Source organism: Dicentrarchus labrax, unplaced genomic scaffold, assembly GCF_905237075.1.
Source record: "Dicentrarchus labrax unplaced genomic scaffold, dlabrax2021, whole genome shotgun sequence".
Classification (NCBI taxonomy): domain Eukaryota; kingdom Metazoa; phylum Chordata; class Actinopteri; family Moronidae; genus Dicentrarchus; species Dicentrarchus labrax.
This window is the reverse complement of record NW_026136723.1, coordinates 9,526,187-9,540,773: the sequence shown is the minus strand read 5'-3', so window position 1 is coordinate 9,540,773 and position 14,587 is coordinate 9,526,187. Positions and strand designations below refer to the sequence as shown.

The 14,587-nt window shown below is 40.6% G+C and overlaps 1 long non-coding RNA gene across 1 annotated transcript in view; it reads left to right on the top strand.

Annotated features, from left to right (window-relative positions):
* The first annotated feature begins 285 nt into the window (after positions 1-285).
* The window catches only part of LOC127357624 (uncharacterized), a 340,815-nt gene continuing 326,513 nt past the window's right edge, over positions 286-14,587 (top strand). The window contains exon 1 of the long non-coding RNA XR_007882287.1: positions 286-418. This is a non-coding gene — a long non-coding RNA (uncharacterized LOC127357624). The remainder of the gene's footprint in view (positions 419-14,587) is intronic.

Here is a 14,587-nt window from a genome sequence, read left to right as displayed (position 1 = left end):
TCTGTATATGATACACTATAAGCCCCCCATATAATTAATTCATAATCAAGTTAGGACTGGATTTATTTAATTAAAAAACTGATATATTGGTCGTAACTGCTAAGCTGAACCATTTATTCATTTATCACTAAAGTACCATACCAGTTACTTGTGGACAGCACGATTTATACGTCGCATTCTTCTTCCAAATTCAGCTTCTCACTCCTCTCTCCATTTTGCATACCCTCTGGCATGGTTCACATACCTGTCTTGGATCTGCATATCTCCCTCCAGTTTGGAAATGTGTGTGTGTGTGTGTGTGTGTGTGTGTGTGTGTGTGTGTGTGTGTGTGTGTGTGTGTGTGTGTGTGTATGTTTGTGTGTGTGTGTGTGTGTGTGTGTGTGTGTGTGTGTGTGTGTGTGTATGTTTGTGTGTGTGTGTGTGTGTGTGTGTGTGTGAACATCCATAGTTCCCCAGTGTTTTCCTCAAAGTAGATGTGACAGAGTAATACAGGTGATGTGTATCCGTGGTCAATATGCCGGGGGCAGGTAGTGATAAATTACTGCACTCTGTTGTGATGCAGCATTGTCCTCTGACAACCCCCCCGAGGCCTGGAGGAGTTGCACCAGAAAAAAACATTAGGGGGCAATGTTGTACAAATAAAGCAGAAGTAATAGGGCATTCACTGCTGTCAGGCTGGCTCTTTCCCCTATTAGAAAGGGGGGTCAAGTCAACTGTTGCACCACTGAGATAGGCTACTTTCCCATGATTACAATATCTTAGCAGACAAGAACAAATACTGTTCGAAGATCCATGCCGAGCCACGAAGGCTGACAATTCACAGCCTTCAGCAGGTGTGCTGGCGCAGAGATGAATCAAAAGACAGTGCCTGCTAGATAGCAGCTCTCCACTGGTATCAAATAACATAAACACACAGGACCAATTTGTGGCATGGATGCTGCATTCAAATGCTCTCAGATCCAGTCTGCGGGGTTGTAGCTGGGGCTCATCGAACATGATTTCACAGGGCTTCCTTTGTGAGTTCTTTACCTTTTTCATTTCTAGGCCTGCTGAAGCACATCATACAACAGCCTACACTTTGCAGAGCAGCAAAGGCTATCCATTAGTCAATGCCACAGAGTAAAGACGGCCTCTGTAATGGAATAATAAGAGCTGAGCAAGGCACATAACCAAAGGTTTTTAAACTGAAGTAGACGGGGCATGGTCACTCCTGCTGTAGTTTCCCACTCATCGTCAGCTCCTAATGTAGATATAATAAACACTACAATCAATACGCTTTCTTTTCATCCAAATCCAAACTGCTATAAATGAAAAAGAAAAAAAGATCTAAATTAACAAACAGGAAGACCTCTCCTGCCGACCTCATTAGTGGCCATTGCCCATCTAAGCCGAGTCAGCAATATTGAAAAACCACACTGCATTTTCAACAAGCAACTTAACAATGCTGCTACAGCACGGTGGGGGCAACAACTATATGTTGATTAAGTGCGATTTCAACAAAAGGAGGTTTTAGTCGTTTCAAAAAGACGATACAGCGCTTGTTAATTATATTTTCCTCAGCAGAAGCGTTTTTTGGCCACACTTTGTCCAGTTTTTACGGCATTTAAAAGAGCTTTAGATCTAACACCTCTATTTGTTCTGGATGCTTTTGTGACTGTTGACATAAATCCTTTTCAGTTGTAAGGAGACTGTACTTTATTCAGCCGAGAGGTTTTATAGGCAAATGTATGCCCGGTTTTACATCATGCTCCTGGCAGTCTATCCATGAAAAAACTAAAAAACCAAGCAGGACTCAGATCTCGGCAGGTGGATACCAAAATGGGCTTTGCACATTGCCTCTTTCCAGACAAAACTAAGCTGTACCACATAAAGAGGCTAACAACATCAAGGAACATGTTTGCAGAGCAAAAACTCAATTATGAAGCGTCAAAAGCAGTTTAGTTTTGATTGTGCTTATTTGATTGCACAAATATACCCAGTTTAAACTGCTCCTTAATTCAATTACACCCAATATGATAATAAGACCAGTTTGCTGAAATGTGAGAATGTGGTTGATCCGCCTGTGGGAGAGAGAACATCTGCAAGGCTCTGTGCTGAACGCTTTTTGTGAGAGTAATAAAGGGTGAGAGAGATAACGCCATGGGGAGGATAGTGTGTGGAGAGAGCAGTGTGTCAGTGCATGTGGGGCGTGAATGGAAAAGAGGAGATATGTCTTCATAATAAAGTGTTGAAAATCCATTCAGCGCTGGCCATTCCTTACTTTTTTATCTGACGACTGGGGCCCTCTTTCTCTCTCTCTCTCTCTCTCTCTCTCTCTCTCTCTCCGTCTCCCTCTGGCTTTCTGACATGTACCAGGTGGCACGGCCGATAACTAAGATGCTGAGTAGGTGATTTTAGAATATTCTTGTGGATCACTCGATCATTCCTTGTGTGTGAGAGGGAGATTTGTGGGAACCGTTTGAATACTAATGTATAACTTTCACCACACAGGATAAAAGCCTTGGAGAGACAAATGTGTAGCCACGGACTGAAAGCAGGCACTAAAAATGATATCGTTATTGAGCAAATATGGTAACCACCTTTCTTTTAGAGCTCTGTGGGATCTCACTTCGTATCTTACTCTTATACTGCAGTGTCCTAATTTTTCTTACACTAGACGTCTCAGGATGAAGGGTTCTGCATGCTTCAATCAAAGTGCTTGTAAGATCGTCAAACGGTCCTTTTTGATCTCGTAATCTGTGGGGACGGCTGCATCTGAAAACAAAATGTTTGAAATTAAGAATTCGACAAGGCCACCTTGCACTACAAAGATCTTTAAGCAACAAAGTATTTTTACAGTGTGGTATTGTCACTTATACTTAAGTAAAGAATCTGAATACTTTTTCCACCACTGTATTTTAAATTGTAAATGTATTTTGTGCAGAGCTGTCCTGCTGAAACTGATTAAATAATTTAATCTAGCGACCCAAAGCAGGTATACACACTTAGATTGTACTGAGCATTTTTCCTTTCCAATACAAATTCCAATATCTCGACTCAGGGTTGAGGGTGTCTACGGATACCAAGTACTGATGCAATACCAGTGCTCTCTTTTTCCTAAATCTTTATACCTGATTGCATCAAACTCATTGGAATCATTCCCAATACAGACCCCAAGTAATATTCTTTGGGGGACCCAGATTCCTACCTGCATCCATCCTCCTCTGCATCCCAGTCTTTGTGCAGAGCGTGGTTGCTGGATGGCTCATCAGCGGAGACAAATTATTGTGTGAAATGGCACAGCAATGTCACAGCGTGGGCTGAGTAATTCAACCAGTCTGATGCCAGAGAGTGGGGGGTGGGGGCAGTGTTGCATCAGAAAAGACTTAGGGACGATAGCAGAGTAGATGAGGCAAAGAGATCAATATGGCACAATTATTGTGCACACACTGTAATTGATGACCACGTGGCTTAGGAGGACTTCCTCTCGACTAAACCTTATAAGCCAATTTCAGCCTAATCGAACCGGTTCAATAAGGTCTATTTACTCAAAGTGCTTTTATTTACCTGCAAGGTACCTCGCCGCTGGTATTGGACAACGTCTGTATCTTTATTTTTAGACCCTCTATAAGTAACACACAGCGGCAAAGTGCTCTAAAGTCCTTGACTATCAAGGGAGATTCCACCGTGTCTATTCCTTTTCTATTTACAATGCAGCACATTCAGCTCTGCTGCCGTGTATAATCCCTGAAATACCAGCTCTCTCTCTCAACTCAACCTCTTGTCATGCTTCCACTGCAGAAAATGTAACAGAAATAAAAATAGTCCTCAAATTATTCCAGCTTCGACTCCGGCTGGGATACTTTAATTAAAGCCGTTTGATGTTTGCTCTCAAGCATTTTGAGTCCCAGTAAGGCTGGCTCTGATGTAAGAATAGGACAGGAGTGACCATAAAGGTGATGTGTACGGCTGTGGATGTGTTGGAGCACCTAACTACCTCACTATGGTGCTTTCACAGCCTCCCTGTGGCGGCCATAAATCCACCCTGTGATTGGAGAGAGGAGGTAATGAGGGGCCCGGTGCACTGTGCGGCCACACACACACTCGCAGACATCCCAACGCATGCACATTTCTCCGTAAATAACACCACCACTGACCCTGACAGCGGTCTGATCATCTTGGTCTGCCACAATCACCTTCCTCCACTAAATCTATCTAATTAACTCTGCAGCTGAAACCGAAGACTCTCTCCTCCAGTCAATCAGAGGTCTCTGCAGCCTAATGGTTTCTGACAGGACACAAAATTAACTGAATACAATTAAAAGTCCCTTTACTTGGTGTTCTTGCTTTTCTCTACAGTATTAATTGTTGTTTTCAAAAGTGTGGGACGTGTAGAATTGATGGCCACAGAAAAACAATTTAGTTCAAGGCGGACAAAATGGCTTTTAAGTTCACTTCAAAAAAAAAAAAAAACAAGGCCTGACAGCGTGTCACTTAACTGGATGTATTCCTGTACTGTGCATATAACACCGCGCCGCCTTTGCTTTTTTTCCCAAGCGCTCCATTATTGATGTAACAGCCAGATTGAGTGGAAAATGGGAAAAACGGCACGGCGTGATGATAAGTGGATTAACAAATTGCCTGGTGCCCTTTCACAGGCCTGGAAAGTGCCTTTCTTGTTCTTTCTTTCTGACTCCTACCAAACCAGGCCCAACCTATGCTGACCTTTCGCATGTAGCATCTGAGTAATTGAATGAGAACCTGGATAAAGTTAATTGGCTGTTTCTATACACTTTGAAAGCTGCTGATAATTAATCAGAGAGAACAAAAGCCACTACATCACCACCTAATTACGGGTGAGCACTTGGCAGGCTCGACACACAGGATCCTCATCGGTGTGTTTCTTCTTTTATCTGCTGCATGTTTGTGTGTTTGTGTTACCTGCAGTTCTGCCTCATTACATTCTGAACAATAGGTTTGGATTATAGCAAGCAAAAACATTTCTACAACATATGTCATATTTGAAATCATTTCTCAAAATCTAATTACCTAATAATTATGGAGGGTCAGTGATTTTCATTGAGGGTGTCATTGATAAAAAACTTGAGATCTGACTTTCGTGTGTCAGTTATTGGGAAATGCGGATTAATTAAAGGACAAGCTTTATCTCTTCACACAAGCTGGCCTGCTTTGAGTTGAGTGTTTTCAAACACTGCAAATTCATAATGTATTATAAATACTCATGTTTCGCTGTTATAAGGTTAATGAATATATCACAGCTCAGCCTTTCACTTTGAGAGTTTGAGCCTTTACACACTGGGGCCATTTTTTGAAGCGATTTATTTGCATGTCAATATATATTTTTTCAAACTGTTGTTTGAGAAAGTTACATAATCCTTTTTTTAAATTGAGGGATAAATTGAAATCTGAGCTTTCACACACAATAAAGGCACAACCAATCACAGTGTGTGGAACAGATGTCACATCAAAACTCATGGCGGACTGGTTGATTGTGTATGTTCCTCATCACCCCGTATTATATGATGTAAAAATGATAAAGATAATGTGACAAAAGTGACTAGGGATGATGGATCTGCGCACACTGCTATGTGGGATTTACTGACGGGAAACTGAAGCTGTTATATCCATCTATGCTCTCTTCAAACTCATTTGGAGTTGCTGGTCTACCGCTGCCTCGATTAGTTTGCTTGTGTGAGTATGTCCTGTCCTACTTGGTCTAAGTGGATTTTATTTTATATTTTAATAATTTTTCTTGTTCAATTTTAAATTTGAATTTGCATCGCTGCTGGCATGAATAGCTTTTATGTGACAAATTCACAGGCGAGTATTTGGCTTTTTCATGCCGTTTATTCGTCTCGCCTCTGGTGTGTAAAGGCCTTAAGGCTGTATTCACACCAAATCATGTGTTGCAGCACTTCCGTTTTACGTTTTATTTCTGTGATTCACCGGCTTTCTCGCTACCCACCACTCCACTTTGATTTTGTTTCAACTGTCGCTGCATTTTTTTCCAGCATCCACTACGGCAAATTTAGAAAAATATATTTATATAGCAAAATTCATACACTTTGAGCAATGTCAATGTGCTTTACTGTATTTAAAAGAAAACATCAGACTAAAAGAAAATGTAAACTGATATCTTGGTTGAGTGTTAGCATGCTAACATGCGCTAATCAGCTAAACACAATGTACAGCTGAGGCTGAGGTCATTAGGTTTGTGGGTATTTGGCCATAAACAAAAGTAGTGGACAAATTAATAATTTGACCTGATTATAGCACTAGATGAAAATGAAAGATCAACAGTCATCATAATTCATCCTGATCCTCCTGAATATGAATGTACAATAGTTATTGAGTAAGGAACCACAGATGTCAGCCTCTTGGTGGTGATATAGGAAAAGACAGGGGGATCAACAAAATCATTATCTTCATCCTCTCAAAATTTCATGGAAATCCTTACTGTGGTTGTAGAGATAAGCTCTATTGATTCCAGATTCTAACTGCAGCTGATATAAATGTTACCATGTTTTATACCATGGTCTGTGTCAGTACTCGATTCTGATGCTGCTGGGTGTCCATTAATTCTTGATGTAGGAAACAAAGTAGTTCCAGTGCAACCTCCATGTCGCCCATTAATTCCTGTTAATGGACACCTTGTCAGGCATTATAAAATGTGTCCACAAAGAGCAGTATTACAAACAGCTGATGCCTTGTCAGCCTACACAAGTGCAACTTCAGTGCTTCATCTGTTTTTCGCTCATTGATTTGGTCTTTCTCTGTTCTGCAATGACCTCCAGTGGTTTAACTCATCACCTTGCTGTAGTATAGGATTACTCCACACCCTTGTGATGCTGGGTGTGGTCAGAGGTGAAACAGACAGCAAAACACTACTTTTCAGCCTGGTGTTAAGTTACTTTTTAGCTTAACTCAACAGACTAAACTAACTGGATAAAAATGTCATAGTTAACACAGTGTGTGAGTCATGAGGGATATTTATTATTTTAACTGAGTGTGCATGTGCAGATAGTGCATGTTGCCTGTTACAGTTGCCTCTTCTCGCCTTCTTACTATAATAATGAAGTATTTCTGATTTCTGATTCTAATTTATTCTGTTTGATGACTGATTGATAGACGTTTTAGTGTTTGTACTCCTAGCAAACAATTAGAAACCAGACTTGCCAGTAAGATGATCAAACGTGCATTGATCATTTCCTGCTAGCTGTTTGAAGAAATACAACCTAAGGTTCATACCTAGAATGCTAATTTCTTTTCAGTGTTCCTGTAATTTTCCAACTAAACTGGCTTTCTGCAAAAAGACCTGCAAAGCCTTTTTTTTTGTTAAAAGAGAACACACAGATGCAATCCATTTGAAAAAACTGATCAAACTCCTGTAACACCAGTCTCTCTGCGCACTGGAGTGGTTTTGCGTTCCTCTAAAATCAAATGATTCATTCCCATATGAAAACACTGTGCCTCATATGTTCCTACGCCCTGGTTTGGAAAAATGGTTATGTCAATGCTAAAAGAAAAGGGGAAAAAAAGAAAACAAGAAAACTCATTAGAACTTGGTCCAACGTTTGCAATAAGCAGGGGCCAGCACTATTTCACTTGCAAGATGATGGAATTAATTATCTCAACTCTGTCCCTGTTATGATTCTGATTCATCTCTGCCCCTTGGTGGGATAAATAACAGCATTCCTTTTATTAGAAACTCTATGTCTTATCTATGAACCTGTTTGTTCCACAATCAATTAATTAATCATTTTACCATCAGCGACTTCATTTCGATCTCTGATGTTGTCATCAGCTTTTACTTCCTTATTTTATTAGGCAGGTCTTTATCTAGCAGACAGTCATCTTAAAAGTGAAGAATGTTTTGCCGTCTGCTCGTCTGTTTCCTCTCTTTCCACTTTTTCTGCCCAGCCCCTCTGTGCCTGTGGCATCAGCCTTTTATTAAGGGATGTAATATCCACCATACCATAGGACCAATATTCCTCAGGGCTTCTCTCTCTTCCCCCCCCCTCTGATTCCCTTTTTTGCAGACACACACACATACCCACACATGCGCAGCATGGCAGGAGCTCCATCTTAAAGAAATGAGAGGAGCTGGGGAGCAATTAGATTCAGCTGGAGACTTTTTAATGTGAATTCCTCTCCAATGCAGCGCTGCTTTCCTCTGGAGAAATCTCAAAGTCAAATATAGGATCTTTGATCATTTACAGCCATATGGCATGGCGAGGCATGGACCAACATGGTGTGTGTATGCGCCTGCAAGGTCAAACAATGCTAAACTAATTCAACTAAATCAAATGGCATACTTCCCTAGGTAGACATTCAACCAAAAAGTCAGCAACGAGGTGTTACTCCAAGGTTGTTTCCTAAAATAATTGCAAAATGAACGTGAGTGGAGTTATTACATTGATAAAGTTGATGCTCTGGTGACCTTTGAAATGAAGAAGTCAGGTGAAAATACTACAGTACCCATGCCTAAGCAGATGGTAAAAAAGTCAATGAGAGGCGCAAATATGAGCATTAGCAAATCCAAACGCTTTGTTGATGTAATTCAGAACAAAATGTGTTGGTGGATTTATCCAAAATGTGCCCAAAATTTAAAACTGAATTGATTTAAGCTGCAGATTATACTATCAGTTTCCTCGACACTGTAATCCAAAATGCAATTTGGCAGTTGTGGTTAACTACTACCTCTAAGTTTTTATGTCCACAGTCATGTACCTTTAAAAATACTCTACAGAGAAGTTGTTCCTCTTTTGTACTGTTGATGTAACTATGAGAATTTCATGTCCTTTCAAGTTGCTCCAACTGTGAGTCATGAACATCGTCTATGGGAAAAATTAACTTGTACTTTGGGAACCAGTGGTACCCAGAATAGCTCCTCCCACTTCACAACTGTTATTGACTCTGTATTATTGCACCTATTGTAAGATGAGAAATATGGCTATATATAAATATATCTTAACCCCCTCGCCATACAATAATATCAATATGGTCAGTTCTACAATAAGCCTTGATTACAGTGTTTATTTCCAGACATTTTTAACAGCCAATGCCAAAGTTCTTTCAAGTCTCGGTTTCTGCTGCAGATGGCAAATGGTAGTAGCCTATGGTAAGGAAAGGATGGTTATCGTTTGGTTAGCATTAGGCAACAAAAATGTGTGGTTAAATTGATTTGAGCGGTGTGGCCAAAAGTAGGGACGATAGGAAATAGTGTAGGCAGGGTTGAAATGGTGCAAAGAACACAGGACAATTGATTTACTGAGAAGTAGCTGTTGCTGCTGCTGTAGCGGTAAAAAACCAAAGCAATTTAATTTCAGTTGGACTTTAAGGTTAAGAGGACAGTGTGGTTACAGTTAATGAAAAAGCGGCAAACGTGAATTACAGGTTTGTGACAGAGGCGAACTCTGACCTCAACAGCCTTACTTCAGTTTTGACACATAAAGAGCATACATATATATGCTTATGTTGCCAGTGGATGGAAATTGTGAAGCGTTTTCATCATCACTCTGTCTGCTCTCCACTTAGTTGCTTTAAAACATTTGCTTTTCCTGCAATTTCCTTCACAGCAAGAGTCAAATCTAGCTGCAGTCTAAAGAACAAAAATGTTGATGAACACCATGTACATTCATCTGTTAAATTGACCACTAAAGGTAAAAAAAACAACAACAAAAAAATATAAATTTGAAAAAAAAGGAGTTGATTTGCTTAATTTAGGCTATGCATTAGAACTGCAATTTCCCAGCTTGGGATCAATAAAGTATATCTATCTATCTATCTATCTATCTATCTATCTATCTATCTATCTATCTATCTATCTATCTATCTATCTATCTATCTATCTATCTATCTATCTATCTATCTATCTATCTATCTATCTATCTATCTATCTATCTATCAGTCTCAACAGTGGTATTTCTAATCATACTATGCCGTTACATACCGGTATTGCTACAGCTGACACAGTGTGATAGGTAGCCCACTGTCTAAAAGCATTTACCCACTGCAGCAACAGCAGAAATTAAAATAATCTTTGTCTCAGAAAAAGCAGTTCTGTTAAGATTGATTAAGATTAACATCAGTAAAGCCTTACTAGAAGTGTCAAGAACTTCAAACAATGTAGAAAAGGCAAAAAAGTTATCATGCACTGGAAATAATTGGAATTTTCACGTCTGATTAATGCCAGTGTAATAAATGACTTCAGACTGACTTGAAGATAAAATAATAGGCTAGATATCTGAAAGCTATTCTTGACAGTTAAAATTAAGACACGACATTTATAGCAAACATACAAACAGCTTGAAAATAATGACAAAGCTCTAAAATATGCATCCTTTAGAAATCCCTTTCAAAGATTTCTTTGAAAAGGACTCCCCAATCTTTACCTGGACTGTCAAAACACTCTGAAAACAACTTTCTCAACAGATGTGACTTCATATTGTGTATAAAGGGTTGGCGAGATGAGATTAAAATAGAGATATATTTCTCTTCATCTTTTCTCTCTTAATCAAGACATGTTTACATGTTTCATTGTCAGCAAAGATGGAGCTAGCAAATAGCAATTACTGTCATTCTGAGCTACTATTGTTTTGGTTCAGGCTATGTGCACATTTGTTTAATCTGTATTTTCAAGCTACTTTAGCTTAAAGGAGTACTGCAGTAGAATGGGCCACGTCCCAAAATCATTAGATCCTACATTTCCTATAATGCAATAATACCATCTTTTAGATCCTCCTAGTCTGGTGAATTCCAACGTCTTTCAAAATCTTTGTCCCTAGTTTGAAACATAGGGCTCTATCTTGCACTCAGCGCAATTGACTTTGTACACTGGTGCTTGTATAATTCCTATTTTGCGCTCGACGCACATTGGAATTTTCCCTCCACCAACGCACGTCCTTAAATTAGGGAATGAACTTGCGCTCCGGGGGGCGGTTCAGCGAAAAGAGGAGGCGTGCTCCAGCGCAAACATTCCCAGGTCTTATTTTGCTGTTTCAGAAAACAATTTCGCCACAGACCAGGAAAAACCTAGTCTAAAGTCAGTGGCGCTTATTCAGATGCTATTTTAAGGGTGCAGACTTGAGGGGATGCGCCCGAGAGGCAGCAGCAGCATCGCCACCCGGTCAGGACGGGCATTAATACTTTGCCGCATCCCGGACAGCTCCCGCTCCAGCATGTCAAACCCGGTTTGCAGCAGGAACGGGTGGTCCTCCGGCGTGTAGCGGGTCTGGATCCTCTGCACCTTGGTGTTTGCGCTGCTCCCTCCTCAGCTGGCCCTTGCACACTGCTTGGCCCGTGTGCACTGCTCCCGGGGCCAGGGTCTTCTTCCTGCGAAGCTACGTTACATTGTTTTGATTTATTGTATGGCTGTGTTACATTTATTTCATGTCAATAATGTCACTTTTCTGTATTTTACGGCCCTGACGAGAACGTCAGTCTCTTCGGCTGTGAACCGCTCCTGGCGTGTGCCTGGCAAATCCGCCGTTATAATAGCAATCCGCCATGGAACAAGCGCGCCTGCTTTTAAAGGGAATGTGAGATGACGCTCTGATTGGTTTATTGCACGTTATGTCCAAACCACACATATGACTAATGTAGCTACTTCAGACCAACCCATGTTAGATGTGACAAGAGTCATTTATCCCGCCGGCATAATAGCAACAGCGCCCGAGATCCGCCCACAAAGCTACTTGCGTTTTGCGTTTGATACTTGCGTTTCAGATCGGCAAGATGGAGCCCGTAGGCTTTCTGTCATAAATTAGTATGTACCCAAGCCCAAGTCGAGGTAATGACATTATCAAGGTAATTTTCTCAGACTTAACCGCAGAAGACATTAACAAGACAGGTTTTTACAGGCAGAGTTCTACTCATTTCTTTCCCCTTATCCCAATTCTTATGCTAGGCTAAGCTAAACTTTCAAGCATGTATGCAAAACCATGATGCCGTGATACTTGGATGGCCCTACCTAGAGCCAGTGTTTGGTTTGTCCAATCTTGGCTATCGTAGAAACATGGCGGTTCAACATGGCCGACTCCATGGATAAGGACCCACTCCCTCTGTAGATAAAAACAGCTCATTCTAAGGTAACGGCAATTCTAATTTTCAAGTGATTATACACCAATGAAAACATACCTGTTAATATTACATTACATTTCTGCCAATAGATCCTCCTAATAAATGTTACACGCAGGACCTTTAACTGATCTTGATGTGTAAAGTTGGTGGGGGTCCCTTTTTAACTCAAATACTTTCTTACAATTTGAAATGCATCCATTACAGGCAATGAGTAATCCAAGGGAAATGGACATTGTAAAAAATGCATCCATCATTCTGTAATTGGTTACATGGTTGGTTATCCCCTCTTTTGTCCATCAAGTTGGCCAGCTTTGATACATGGCGTAGAAAAAGATTAATGTAGAGACATGATTGAGTAAAAGATTAAAATGACAAAGACACAAACTGTCCCAATCAGTTTGAATTACATTGGAAAGATCATATGGTGCAGTGTGTTCTCTTTAAACCAATTGAACTCAAATGTTCTCAGTGTTCCCCTTCAATTTTTCCGTCAGCAGCTTCAAAGCGAGATCAAACTTTTTCCCCGCTTTGCACCATGTTTTTCTGTCGGCTTGTTGCTGCGGTTCATTGAAGTCGTGTGCTGTATGCTTTAAAACTGATTTATTTTTCACTGAATTAAGCCAGTGCATTTCTGAATATTATTATAATTTAAAATACATTTCTGTGGGTATGAACAAAGCTTAATATGCATGTGTAATGCTCACAAAGGTTCTCTGGGATTCAGAGGTTAGGGACTTGGTATCCGTAGCTTGAAGCAGATTTTAAATCAAGTATAAAGCAATGCCAAAGCATGTTGCCTTTCTTTCAGGGAAACCTTATCTTTTATTTCTGTATGAATGTTGCCTTTAAATACTCAAGGTCTGTGTTTATCCCTCAGCACTGAAGTGTTCTTATTCCAGGAAAGTGTCGTCAAGGCCTGCCCTATTGCATTTATGAAAGTGCTGACTTGGTATTTTTCCTTGCACACAGAGAGGTAGAAAGGTATTAGACGAATACTCTGTCTCTTTGCTCCACGGAGACTTAAACTAAATTTACTATCCGCCGTGCCTGCCTCAGAGCGTTGCTGCTCCACCCTCTGAGAGAGGAGAAGAAGTGAAGGAAAGACAAGAGGGATGGGAGACAGAACGACCCTAATCCTTAACAAGGGAAGTTGAGATAAACTTTTTACCGTGAGTGTTTTTGTTTATGTGTGTGTCTTGTTCCTCTGCCCTGTCTGCCTCCCCGGCAGTACTGTGGCAGCATTAGTGAGACTGTCAGACCTAGACTGCATAGCTGTGACCTGGATAAACCAGCACAGGAAGAAATCTCACCTCTATTTAGTCTCAGCAGGACAGAGTCTAGCAGTTAGGTGACAGAGAACAACTGCTACCGCTGCTTCCCAGATAGTGCAAGGATGTAATCGCTCAGCGTGTCGGTGTTTCTGGTCCATGCACAGACCAAGTATAGGGTGCTGAGCCATGCACACACACGCACACACTAAAACAGGGGGTCCAGCATTTTGGTCCCCACAAGGCTGTGAGACCCCACAACTATAGTGGGCTCATGGTTTGTGGACCCCACCCCGCCCCTCCCTACACTTTGCAAGATATCCCAACAAGATGTTCAACTTATTTCTCAAGCTTGTCTGTATTTCCTAATCCAGATAGATTGACATATTATTTTGTGAAATGTAAAAATATAAAATATTGGAAAGAAACCAATTTAAAAAACTAAATAGTCAATACCAGTACAATTGATAACATGTTATTTTTTTAATCCAAATGGCTAGAGGAGTTCCTTTGGAATACCTTTGGCACTAACAATATATATAGTTTTAAATCGCCTTTCATTTATTTTTTATTTATATGGAATATGGAATGAAATATAATAAAAGAAATGGAATTATAATATTCATAGCTATGTTTTCATTAGTGTGTAATCACTTGAAAATAAGAGTCATTGTGGTTTTGTTACAATAGAATGAGACATTTTTATCTACTGGTGCCGCAGGTCACCTTCCATGGAGCTACACGGAAGTGCCAAAAACTGCAGTTCCTTGAACGGCCACTTGAGGCTGGCTACAGAAGTAATCAATCTTCTTAAGGCCCCATAATAAAATAAAAAACGTTTACAGTTAGGTACAAAAAACTGTTTTGCTGTCCATGGCTAATTTTGTTTTTATATATATTATGGCTGAAAGTTATGCATAAATAAGCGAATGGCCGCTCTGAGTGACAAGTTGGTGCCGCCAAAGGCAGCTGTTCTCAGCATCTAGGCTTCATTCGGTCCGCCTCAGCTCGACCCACGCTCCACGTATTTTCCCATTTTTGGGTTAGCTCAGAGTGGGTGGAGTTAGGACTGCCAAGATGGCGATGGCCAGAGCCACCACACTGAGATTCACAACAGCGCTTCAGAGAACTCTGGTGACGTCACAGAGACTATGTCCATTTTTAATTATCAGTGGTTGCAATCTGCAACTTCACCACTAGATGTGGTAGGGAAATCCTACACGCTTGTCTTATAAATG